The sequence below is a fragment of the Manis javanica genome, chromosome 4, assembly GCF_040802235.1.
Source record: "Manis javanica isolate MJ-LG chromosome 4, MJ_LKY, whole genome shotgun sequence".
Classification (NCBI taxonomy): Eukaryota; Metazoa; Chordata; class Mammalia; order Pholidota; family Manidae; genus Manis; species Manis javanica.
The window spans coordinates 107,335,546-107,348,745 of NC_133159.1; the positions used below are offsets into that span (position 1 = coordinate 107,335,546).

The 13,200-nt window shown below is 38.1% G+C and overlaps 1 protein-coding gene across 3 annotated transcripts in view; it reads left to right on the plus strand.

Moving 5' to 3' along the window:
- Positions 1–13,200, plus strand: part of OTUD7B (OTU deubiquitinase 7B) — a 59,131-nt gene that overhangs the window by 15,979 nt on the left and 29,952 nt on the right. Inside the window, exon 2 of one of the 3 annotated variants that reach the window (XM_073234561.1) lies at positions 5,657–5,861. The exons of 1 other annotated variant lie outside the window; for it this stretch is intronic. The gene's annotated coding sequence lies outside the window, so the exon portion shown is untranslated. The remainder of the gene's footprint in view (positions 1–5,656; positions 5,862–13,200) is intronic. One more of the 3 variants, XM_017671636.3, reaches the window with a different exon arrangement.

The following is a 13,200-nucleotide window of genomic DNA, read 5'->3' on the forward strand; positions in this document are numbered from 1 at the left end:
GGAGAACAGAGTCCTTTCCTGCTTGCTGGTCGCCTTGCCCTTCTCCGCTGCCTGTGTCAGTTACCCACACTCCTGGAGCAGCCTCCGGATTAATCCCCTAAGCTGCCGTGGGCGGGGTCACCCTCAGGGTAGCCCAGAGCCCTGCAGGGAGTGGCAGGCACACTGGGTGTGCTCTCCTGCAAGAGTGGCCCCCCTTCACGCCTTGTCCCGGTTTCCTCTACCTGCTCTGGGCTGCATGCGCGGCAGCGTTTGGGTCTGGCCTGGGTGGCTGCGCACTGGGAGGAGATTCTAGGTGGCTGCTGGGGGCATGGCTGCTCCCCACCAGCTCTGCCACTGCTGCAGGTGCACGTGGCTGCTCTCCGGTTACTGGGCCGCTGTGTCGGGCAGTGTCGGCCGGGGGAATGACTGGCAGGCTGATTATCACCATGAGGGGCTTCAGGGCTGTGTTGGCACCCAGGGGACTGGTGTGCCTGTATTTCCTGCTGGGCTGAGTGTGCCGGAATGCTTTTGTCCAGCCTTTAGCCCTTGTCCCTTTAAGACTTTCAAAAAGCACTCGTTTTTCTTTTGTCCCGGGATCTGGTTGCAGGGACCTGCTTGCAGATTTTGCTTTTCTGTTTCTCTAATATCCAGCACACCATGCAATGTGTGTTTGTGCTCCTAGTGCAGATTACTAGAGCTGGTTGATTAGCAGTCCTGGGCTTCCACTCCCTCCCCAGTCCGACTCCTTTCCTCCCGCCAGGGAGCTAGGGTGGGGAGAGCGCTTGGGTCCCACCTGGCCGTGGCTTGTATCTTACCCCCCTTAGTGCTACGCTGAGTTCTCACAGATGTAGATGTAGCCTGGCTGTTGTACTGTATCCACTGGTCTCTCTTTCAGGGATAGTTGTATTTGTTCTATTTTCAAAAATATATATGGTTTTGGGAGGAGATTTCCACTGCCCTACTCATGCCACCATCTTGGCTCCCAAAATCAGGTCTTGATATTTATATGAAGATAGTCCCATGCGAGGAATTGAGGCAGGACAATGGAAAAATATCATACTACTAACAAAAATATTTTAGACAGCAAGTTCTGATCTGTTTTAAAAACTTATCTGCTCTTATGAGTTCCTTTGTAAGTATTTACTTTGATTTTCTTTGAATTGGGAGCTCACCTGGCTGAGTGTTAGACCATTCATTTTCTGAATATTCCCATCAATACTAAGGACAAGATAGTGGACATGAAGAATTTTTGGTGCTTGTTTACTGACCAGAGGTAGAGGCTTCCTGTACTTGTCAGAATTCTGAAAATAGAATTTGGGAGTTAAACCTAAGATTTACATTCTAGCTTCTTTGCTTACTTAAAATTCCTAGCTATTTAGCATAAGCTAACCTGTCATTTTAACAACATTGAATTCCTTCTCTCTCATATCTTCTTTGTAATTTCTTGTAATATACCAGTTCTTTATGGATATTAAGATGAAAAAAATGATCTATGCATATTTCTCTTAATGTTTGCTGCCTGGTTGAGACTATAAATTCCTGTCTACTGAACAACTGCTGTGTACTGGAATTTGGACAAGATGCTCTAAGGAGGTGCCATGGAAGTGCTAACCCAGTAAATAAACTAAACAAGTAGTAGGAGAATAGGCCTCTTGGGAATTCACATTCTATATTAAATAGGATATAGTTATGTATACATAAATACATGTGTAGAAAGAAATGTGAAAAAGAAACAGGCTGTATAGTAGTAATGTATCATATAGCATTTTTAGAACTGAAAGGAAATTTACATATTGTCATAATTTTCTAGGTGAGGAAAATGAAGCCTAGAAAATTTAAATGGCTAGTTGCCATCAACAACAAACATTTTATTGGATATCTACCTTCTGAAAAGTTAGGCCTCAGATATATAAAGAATTAAAGTCATCAAGAACTTAATAATTAGTTGTGAAGACTGAGTATTTGCATAAAAGGATAAAGAGTCTGATACAAAGTCATGGGGGCTAGTGTTAAGTGAGAAGTACACTTATGTAGAGATTACACAGAAACTTGGAGTAGGTAGAGAAAAATTTTACACTTAGGATAATCTAGGCGTTAGAGAAGAGAGAAGATGGGATAAGTAGAGAGGGAAAACATTCAAGGCATGAGAACTGAGCTGAGCCCACCTAGTTTTGGGGGCAGAACAAGTAGACAGTTGGTAGCATAGTGTTTCACCTAGGAGGGCAATGAGATTAATAGAGTTGGAGAGTTAGATAAATTGGAGTGGTCCTTAAATCTCAGGCAGAGGAATTTGGTTTATACTTAGAGTGATGAAACATCCCTAAGCACAGAATGGGTGTGTATATTAGTGTTTTAGGAAAATTGATACAGCTATGTGATATAAAATGGATGAAGAGACCTAGTTGGAGGACTGTTAAAATAGTTCCTGGGAAGGAGGCTCTACAGGGGCGATGGTAATGGAGAAAGGGGAGAAATTCAAGTGCTTTGAAGAAAAATAAGAGGATTGGTAACTGCTTTTGTGGGAAAGGGATAGACAGAACAATGCACATGTTTTCAATTTGGGTTATAGCAATATGGGGGCTGGATTTCATTTCTGATATACCTATTCTGTAAAGGGATACCTTGGTAGAAATCTTTGAAGAGCACTGAGTTTAGCCCAACATTCTCAGTTAATACTGAATACAGATAGTTTAAGTGACTGGTTTAAATCTGCACGGCTCGTAGTAGAACTTGGTGTAGAGCCCATTCTTTTGACAGTTGTTCAGGGCTTTTTCTATTGTATCATATTGCCTAAGAGGAGGTAAGTCAAGTGGTTAAGAACAGAGCAGATGCCCGGGAAGTGAAATGGGAAGTTCAAGACCACATTATGATGAGGTTTAACCACAAGCTGTTTCAGTTCTGCATAGGTTTCCCTTCATTTAGACACTAAATGTGTATACTACCAGGCTCACAATGCAGCAGTGACCCAGATTTCTTAGAGCTATCTTCTTCTGAGATTCAGTTCTTCATAGTCAAGGAGAAAGATTCCTTTAGATTTTGGATTTAATTGCATATACTCTGTAACCCTGAGTTTTGAAGATGAAATAGTCATTCCCCCTGCATGTAGATAGATTGCTTTGGTTACAAGCAATAGGTGAAGTAGCCTCAGAAGCCCCATTAGTCTTTTTGGAGTAAAGGGAAGAGAGTTTTAGACCCAAGTCTTTCAAGCCTATTTACCATGTCAGCAGTTAAGAACAATTTACTTACACAGATTTTATTACCTAAAAAGGCCAGTAAATACTTTGACTCAGTCGAGTATTTTTTCTAATGGGAAGATTTTAGAGAATTGAATAGCCTTCTAAAAGACCGTTTGTGTTTGGTTTTTAAATATGTAGTCAGGTATATTTAAGATGTGATTCATTCTCACTCTTTCTTTCCCTCCCTTCCCTTTTCTTTCCTTTCTTTCCTCCTCCCTTTTTCTTTCCAGAGAGGCTTTTATCTATCTCGTAACAGATACCTGAACACTCAAAATAGCAGTTTCTGGATCAGCTAACATTTATTCTGTACCTACTGTAAGGGACTGGCACTGTTATATAATTTCATCTGCCAAGATTAAATACCCCTGGAATTTGTGACTAGGTCCCAAGGAGTAAACATGTTCCAATGCTTGGCTTCTACAGTTCTTAACCTATCCAATCCTTGCCATAACTTTGGTTATAAGTTCTGAACTGGCTGGGGGAGTAAAGGGAAGAAAACTTTACTGTTTAATAGTGGGACACTTGCTTTATATATCACTTCATTTAATACTCCTAACAATTCCATATGATAGGTCATCTTACACCTATTTACAGATTAATTCATCCAAAATATTTATTACTGTTAATAAAATAATTAATCCAAAATATTTAGATACTATTTAAGGTGGTGAAGATACCACAGTGAATATCAGATGAAGTCCTTGCTAAGGCACAGAGAAGTTAAATAACATGGCCAAGGAAGTGGCAGAGCTAGATATAGATCTGAAGGATTCCAAATGAAATGTTTGCAACCATTACAACATTATGCTGCTATTTATATATATTGTATGTTCTCTGTGATTATGTGAATAAATCAAGTTATAAAAAAAGGTGGGACCCCCCACCCCCACCCCAGTATCTTGATGAATCCAAGAAAGAAAGCTGTCTTGGTGCTGAAAAGCACACCTGCCCAATAATGCTTTTCCTTTCTTTCCCTTCCCTCTTCCCACTCCCTCTCTATCCACTTGTACCTGGGCATAAACTGGACAGTGTGACCTGCTTTGGCATTTGGATTTGTTTGTGCTTTGAGGACTGGGAGAGTTTTTTTTTTTTTTTCCCTGGCCTCCTAAATGTTGCTTGCCCATTTGCAAGTTCTTTCTTGTAGCACAGTGGTGAGTAATGTGTTGTTAACATTGTAATGTGGTCATGCCTGTTGGAATTTTTTTTTCTTTTTCCCCCAGTTCTCTCTGACAAGTTTGTGAATGAGGACTTGTGGGTCAAACTTGCCTTCTGCAGTTCACTCAAATGGAGAAGGCTTTCTGTATTCAGAGACCTGAAAAATAGTCTTGAGGTTGGGAAGACTATTAAAATCCAGTGTCTTCTGCCTAGCTGATATTCCATTGTCTTGAGGTTGGGAAGACTATTAAAATCCAGTGTCTTCTGCCTAGCTGATATTCCATTTTTGTTAGCTTTTTAGGTTTATTCTTTAGCCAGTGTGATCCAAGAGAGTACTTGTTCTAGATTATGGCCTTTATCACCACATGCCATACCTGGGATGAGTGGTGTTTTTCTGGAGTTAGGTGCTTAAAAACAGGCACAAGGATTTTTTGTTGAGCATTACCTAGTAGAAAGCATTTAAAATTAAGCCTTGAGAGTGAAGAGCTGAATTTCAGAAGAACTTGAGTTCCAGTTGAGTTCTAGGGATTAATTAGGTGGGATCAAGGTTGCAAGTATGAGAAAACTATTTAGTTTTGGGAATGTATCTGGTCATGGTTCCTAAGGTTAATGAAATGATTTATGTGGATGTGTCTAATTTAGTGCTTGGTACTTGATTGGTTAATTCATATAGGTACTTGAGTGCCGAGTGTTGTCAGTTTGTCTTTCAAGGGCAGCTTCCGCATTATGACTTTTCTAGAAGAATATTCATTGAGCTTCTAACTGAGTAAAGCATTTGGGAAAGGGGTTGGGATATCAAAGATGTATAATATCAGATTCTTGCTGAGACTGTGGTCTTAACATTTACAAATTGAATCAATAGGCTTAGCATGTATGGGCAAAATTTGTGATTTTACTTTGCTAGATTCAATCCTGTGCTTTTTGATAGCAATAACTTCTTGACCCTTTGGTAGAATGGAGAATGCTTGCTTTTCAATTCCAGTTAAACGGGGTTTGACTTTGATATTTGAGATAGTTGCCTGTGATGTTCCCTTTTATCTCCTCTCCGTTCTTTTTTGGGGAGTGAGGTAATGTGTTTGAAGGTGTTTTGTGACCTGTGGAGCTAGCAGTGGCTGTCACCACCACCACTACCAATAATAATACTACACATAGTAATGGGATAGGACTCATTCTTACAAGGGTGAGTTTCCTGAATTAATTTCAAGGAGAAAAACTTAGAGGATGATGGGATATTTTTGCCAGATGATTTGTGTACTAATTGATACCATTTGTACTTTTTGTGGAAGGGAGAAGGAAAAGCAGAGACTTGTCACACTGAGAACTTGGCCTGAGGCTATGTCACTGTGAAGGGTCACCTATGGTACTTTGATGGCAAGAAAGTTTAACAGGATGGTAAGAAAGTTTAAAGTCATAATGTTTGACCTTAGAGGCTTATAGTACATCTGCCTGAAGCATCTGTCTTCACAGGAAACAACTCATCCCAGTTTGTTGGTAAGATAAACCACATTCCTATAATATGTATCTTACAATAAATAACAAAAAATGTATCAGTCCAGGACAGTATCTGCCTGGCCTTCTAGTAGTAAGATTAAGAAAACAGTGCCTTTGACTAAAATATTTGGTTAGGTGTTACCCAAAATTGTACGGTCAACTTCTGATGATTGGCATTCTTGGAGAAGAACATGTGATTTTAATAATTTGAAGAAGCAAATTGTTTAGTAAATTTTGAAAAAAAAACCTCTAACTTTAAAACATTTCCTCTTTATCTTTTTCTGTCTATGGTGGTGGTGCCTGTTTAATCATATTTATTATTATGTATATAATAAAAGTGTATTGTAAAAAAGAAAAGGAAGTTAGCTGATACCTATCTTGGGGTTTTCCCTGGAACCCACAAACAAACGTGAATTAAAAGTGAATGTGAGGAAAAGATTGCTTTGGTTGTGCCAGGCTTCCAGGCATTTTACACTTTTGAACAAGGAGAAGTAATACCTAAAAAGTTGGTGCTTTGTTTCTCTCTTGGGTTATTAGTTTTTATCCTGTTCCAAATTTAGTTATTGTGGTGATTTCTTAACAGCATATGAGAAGTATATTATAGCTTCAAATTCCTGATAGAAAATAAAAAGAAAAATCTGTCACTGTCACACATAATTTTATCCTACCCTCCTGCTCCAAATCTTCAGACCCTAGGGATATAGTGGTAGAAGAACATTTTAAAATCCAGTTTACATCTTTAGTGATGATGAGCAAAATAAAAATGTTGATTTGATTTTAGCATGCCTTCATTATTTTCTTAACAAAAATGATTTCCCTTCCTAATGTGGTTCCCTTAAGTGATTTAACTTCCTAAATATACATCTTTTTCTTTGGTTACGTATCTGTAGAATAAGAGATTTAGCTAGGTGGCAGGAGGAAAGGAAGTTTTTATAGATAAGTCCATAAAGTGGATCACATGGAGAATTGAAATTTTTTGATATATGTGAATTCAAGGAAAAATTACTGGAATTGGAGTCTTCATATTTATGTTTTGTATGCAGTTTTATCACTGGTTAGCTCTGTGACTTTGGGCGTCACTTAATCTCACTCACCTGGTTCTTAGTGTTCGCATCTGTAACTTGAGGATATGGAGTGAAGTGATCTCTGATGTCCTAGTTCTAAAGTCCATATTCTAAAGTGCTAAACAAGGAAAATAGACTTACTTTCTGTGTCTCACAACCAAGGTTGTTCTACATAAGACCCAAATGTGAAGGGTAAATTATGTAAATAATAAAAGTGTATAGTGTATATTCCAGGTAGACTAGGATAGTCAGACTGTATAAGTGCTCATAATGATTTTATGTGAATAAATATAAAAGGCTTGCTTAAAATTACCACCACAAAAGGCACAACCTCTATAAATGAAAGAAATCCAAATAATGCCCAGGATACTCTGAATTGAAGGTTCTGCTTCTTACCTGGAAATAGAAATATGCAGGGGGAGTGGTAGGGAGGATGGTGGTTGCTAATAGACAGTGTGGATAAATATTGATAGTATTTTTAGAAGAAAAATAATAAAGAGTTGTTTAGCCTGTAACATTTGCATTGCTAGACTAATTGGATTTTACTGTAAATCCCTGGAGAACTGATGTGAACACTATATCGAGATTCAGATTACCTAGGTCCAAGCTCCCTGCTATCTGGGGTATCATTTAAGCTTTGGAAGCTTCTCTGTGTATATGTGTTTTCCATCAAAAGAGGGGACTAAAAACAAAGTATTTAATTAAAAAATTTTTTATTCAATAAGGCCATGTTTGTGAAAGTGCTTTAAAAACAAAAAAAAATTAATAGCAAAAGGGAAGCTATTCTTAGTGAACAGACAGCTCTACAAATATATTTCTTCCTATAGACCTTGGTTATATGTATCTAGGGTAAATGATGACACTCAAAACCACTAATTATTCACAAGCCTATTTTAGGTATAAATTAGTTCTCAATTATCCACACACTGGACTAGCATGAATAATTTAGAACCATGAATATTTGTTAGGCATCTTCATACCAAGCAATTTATTAGGCCTGTTCAGAATTTTTAAAAGTATGAAAGAAAGGAGCCACCCTCAAGGATCTTAATTCTGTCTGAAATATATCTGTTATTCAGCCTGGTGAGCTCTTACACATCCTAAAGATTCAGTTTGAGAAACTTCCCTTACCCATCCAGGTGAACTGGTTGCTCCTTATATCTCTTCCTACCCCACTGGGCACTAATAACATGTTTGGATTTCTCTTGAAGGTAGGATTATGGTTTCTCTTCATTTGTTTCCAGGCCCTAGCACAGTGCCTGGTACATAGTGGACCCGGCTTGGTAAATTTTGAATGAATGACTAATAGTCAAATTGGAGAGATAAAATATGAGTCTCAGGAAGGCCAAATAATATTCCAAGACAGTATATGATATCAGCAAGTGCCAGTGAATATTTCACATACTGGGCCTGTAAGAGTTCAAATGACATTCAGATATGGCCAGGAAAGATGGGACTATGGAACCTGCAGATGAAGAATTTAAACAATAATCATAGTAATAAACAGAATCTTGTCTTTGAACTGAATTACATGATTTTATAAAAATTTCTTCTTCTGATTGAGACTTCTAAAAAAAATTGGTTAGTAGTTGTATGCTGAAGGAAGTTGATTAACCAGAAGAAATTTACAAAGTGAATTAATTTCCTATGGATAATTAATTACAGAGTACAGTGAAATGACAAGTAATTAGAAATCAAGAAGGGGAGCTACTGAATGTTTGTCAGCTACTGAATGTTTGAGGATTGATTCTAAAGAAGTAGTGTGTTTTGCTCTTAAGACTAACTTCTGTTCATTTGTAGTACAATTGACCCTTGAGCAACAAGGGGATTAAGGAGTGCTAACCTCCCTTGCAGTCAAAATTCTGTGTATAATGTTTCTTAATTGAGATAACAGTTTATATACAATATTATATTAGTGATTAATCAATTATATACATTACTAAACGCTCACCATAAGTGCAGTTACCATTTGTCACTATACAAGATACTCTAATATTATGAGCTATATTCTTTATCCTTTACTTCCATCCCTATGACTAAATTACTTCATAATTTGAAGTTTGCACCTTTACCTATTTCACCTATTCTCCCCACCTCCCATGTGTGTATAACTTTTGATTGCCCCAAAACTTAACTACTAATAGCCTGTTGTTTACCGGGAAGCTTTATCAGTAACATGAGCAGTGGATACAACTCCCCACAACCCCCGCCCCACCCTAACACATATTTTGTATGTTAAATGTGTTTCAGGTCCTATTCTTAACAATAAACTAGAGAGAATGTTTTTTTAATCATAAATTTTCAAAAAATTTTCCAGTATATTTATTGAAAAAAATCTGCATAAAGAAGACCCATGCAGTTCAAACCTGTTGTTTAAGGGTCAACTGTATTTATTTTCTCTCTCATGTCCAGCGTTCAGTCATCAGAATCTTTAAGGGCTTAAGAGAACTTTTGTTTCTACAGACTATTCTTAAAATTGAATTTACTGAGAACCAAACCTTGGACTATCTTTGGCTCTAGCTGAAAGGAAAAAGAAAAAAAATCACTGAGTGTGGCAAATAGACATACTGGTCTAGATCTAAAAAAATAAACGTAGCATTTCTGTTTCTATTCAAGCTACTGTTGTGCCAGTATTATAACAATAGACTTTCTCTCTGACTCTCCTCTTTTTTTCCAAAGGTCACTTCCATTGTACAAGCCTTCCAAATTCTTAAATTCTTAAATAAATGTAATGCAAAGAGCCTTTTATCAGTAGCACTGAAAAAGACAAATGCCAATTCATAAGGAGTTTTCTGAACTTCTCTCTGATCTTTATATTTGCATTCAGCTATTAATGGAATTTGTCTCTTAGAGATTCGTTTTGCTATTTGTAGGCCTGATAAAAAACTAAAAACTCTTGAAAAAAAAGTTAAATCTTACTCTGACACTTATACAAACCAGGGCAGTGATAAAGCCATGGGACCAATTCTTAAGTCCTTCCTAGTTTGTATCTAAAATAGCATGTGTTAAGCTAATAAATTGTTTTGGGAGGTAAATTATATGATCGGGTTGTTTTCTCTTCTTCATTTTGATTTAGGGGGAGAAAGTAGACATTCCCTGAGTATGCACTGCAATAATGGAAGTACAAAACAACTCAGAATTGTGCAGGGTTGGTAGGACCAGGTCTTTCCAATAATCTAAAAAATAGCAACATGTGTGAGATTTAAAAAATATTATAAAATCTTTAAATCTGGAATGAGAAGTAAGAGGTGAAGATGGGGAGATAGGACTGATTAAGAGATTGGAATTTCAGTAAATATGTGTGGAATTGCTCTTCTTGGAGATTTGGGAATGAATGAGCTGTTCAGCTATGTCTGTACATCTAGGAAAGGACAGTCATTTTTCTTTTGCTGTTATTTTTGAGAGACTTTATGGTAGATGGTACAATTAAGGGAGCCCCTTTATGATATTTTCACGAAGGCTCAGAATTGAAAAACACTGAAATGGGAATGATAAACTGGGTACTGTGTGTGTATGTTAAGACTGCCTTGGTAATGGTTGTAGGCCTGGAGGATTTGTTTGGGAGGAGTAGAGGGAGCTTTTGATGGAAATATACAGGATCTGTGTTGGACATCAGTAGAGTGAGGCAGAGTGTGTGGGAGGGTTTAGGCAGAAAGAAGGCAACTGCCATTTTTTGTGAACTTATTTAGGCACTGCCCTAAAGGCTTTACATATCTTATTTAATCCTAACAAGATGTCAGAAGTGCAGATAATTCCCCATTTATTTATTTATACATGAAGAAACAGAGGCACAAAATGGTTGTATCACCCATGATCGCACAGCCCTTAGTAGCAGATGGGGGATTTGAACCTAGATCTGTCTGAATCCAGAGCTAATTGACTCTTTCTCAGTCTGTCGTGGAAAGAAATTAAAGCAGTGAGGGTGGACCTCCACGTGGGTGTTTCCTCAGTCCTCCTCCCTGGAATAAGTGTGGTATAGTGCAAGTGTCTGATCTTGGGAGCAGTAGAGGCTGGGTTCCTAAAAATCCTGGTTCTACCACTGTGTAACCTTGGATAGATCACCTCTTTGTGAACTTTAGTATCTTCATCTATAATACATCTTCATCTGTAATACCAGGTTAACAATATAAACACACCTCTTTGAATTGGTTGGAAGGTTAAATGAAATACTGTCTAAAACTTTAACAAATATTACTTCCTTTCACTTCTTTTCTTCCTTTTTGATCCATCTTACTATCTCTGGGTTGTAACATTTAGTGCTACATAGGTCTCTTTAGAATGGAATTTGGCCATGTTCTCTTTTTCCTAAGAAGATTATATTTTGTTTCTTACACGTGGAAGGACCCATATTAACTAAAAGCAATCTGCCAAGACAGTTTTTCATCTCTGCCTCCCACCTAATCAAGAACTGTGTGAAATTTCTAAGGGTTTTGTCCCTCCTCTTTCTCCCTGTCTGGATTTTTCAGGATTCACATTGTACACATGGAGGACCCTCTGACCTTTGAAAATTCTTGATAGTCTTGAATGTTGTGTTTTTCTAGTGAGTTTTGGGAGCATTTGGAGAGGACTCAGACAGCTGTAATGCATCAGTAGAACCAGGAGAGTGGGTGAAACTTTAGGGAATGTTGTAGATGAGAATGGGGTCAGTAGTTTCTCAGGCATTTTAAAGTAGCTGTATTATCTACAATTGGTATATAATTTGGGGTCATTTTTCTCTGTTACTAAGTAGGGCCCTCAAGAGAGCATGCAGATTGATTTTAATTTTGGTTGGAGCTAAATAATATTTAGGAAGAGAAATCTGTTGCAAATAAGATCATCTAACAATCTTGAGCAAATGTCCTTGGGATGAGCCATTGTTTTAGCCAATGTTATAAACCATTGCCTGTTTATAACAATGATTATCTGATTATCATGTTAACATATGTCTGATTATCAACAATACCCTGTATGTGTGTGTGTTTGTATTTGGGTACTGTTCAAGTACAGTTCAGTTCCATCTGAACAAAAGTTGAGTACCAACTAGGTGCTTGGGTGCTAGGGATAGAGAGCAAGACAACATTCCTGCCCCCAAATTGCTTTTGGTCTGGTGGGAAGACAAACATGCAGTACTGTGCAGTGTGATAAATTATGTGATATAGGTAAAGTACAAGGTGTATCACTAAGGAGGAAGTGGGCAATTTATCTCAGGAAGGTAAAGGTTTTGCAAATGAGGTAGCATTCAAGTTAGTCTTAAAAGAAGAGATAGGCCTCCTAGAGCAGGAGCATTCCAGGCAGAGGAAACAATATGTGCAAAGGAACTAAAATTTGAAGAACATATGGACTTGGGGAACTACCAGTACAGGAAGGGGAACTATAAGAGGCAAGCAAGGCTGGAGAGTTAGGTAGAGCTAGATGATGAAGGGCCTCATTTATCATGGATAGGAATTTTGATTAGCCTCCACAAGCAACCAGTGGCTATAGAGAGGAAGAGGAAGAAATTAGGAAGCTATTTCCTGTGCACCAGGTTATGAAAACCTGAGAGGAAATAAAAGTGATGTAACCTGTGAAAGGAGTTGGGTGGATTTGAGAAAATTTCGAGGTAAAATTTGTAAAACTTAGGGAAGGATTACTTGTGAGTGAGGATAAGGCAAGAGAGAAGTTAAATCCAGGCTTGTGACTTTGTTGACTGGGGGAATGTGCCATTTTCTAGAATAGGCAATACTGACAGAGTAGTAGTTTGAAAGAGTGAGGGACAGAGATGAGAGAATGAGCTCATGTTTTTATGTGTTGAGTTTGAAGTGCATGTGGGATTCCCAGATGAGGTGGAAAGAGTTTGGGGCTATAAATACATGTGGAGTTATCAGCATTTGGGTGCTCAAGGGCATGAATGAAGTTTCTCATGGGGATTTTTTAAAATGAGAAGATAGAAGGCCTGAATTTAGAACTGTAGAGGCACTAAACTTTGGTGCAGGCACAGGAGAAAGAGTCCACAAAGATGACCAAGATGCAGAGCCAGAGAGGCAGGAGGAGTGGTTAGTAAGTGTCAAATGCTGCAAAGACACCACTTTCGATAAGCAGTAAGGAGGGTTGTGATGATCTTATCTATGAGTCAGTGCCATTCTCTTTCAATAGAAGCCTATTTGGATAAGTTAAGGGCTGAACCTAAGGTGAGAAAGTAGCATCAGTGAATGGAGTCTATATTAAGGAGTTTGCAAGGAAGAGGAGAATGGCAGCTAGCAGGTAGGGGCAAATGAGGAAATGTGAAGGAACTTCCCTTACTTTGCTTCATAATGTTT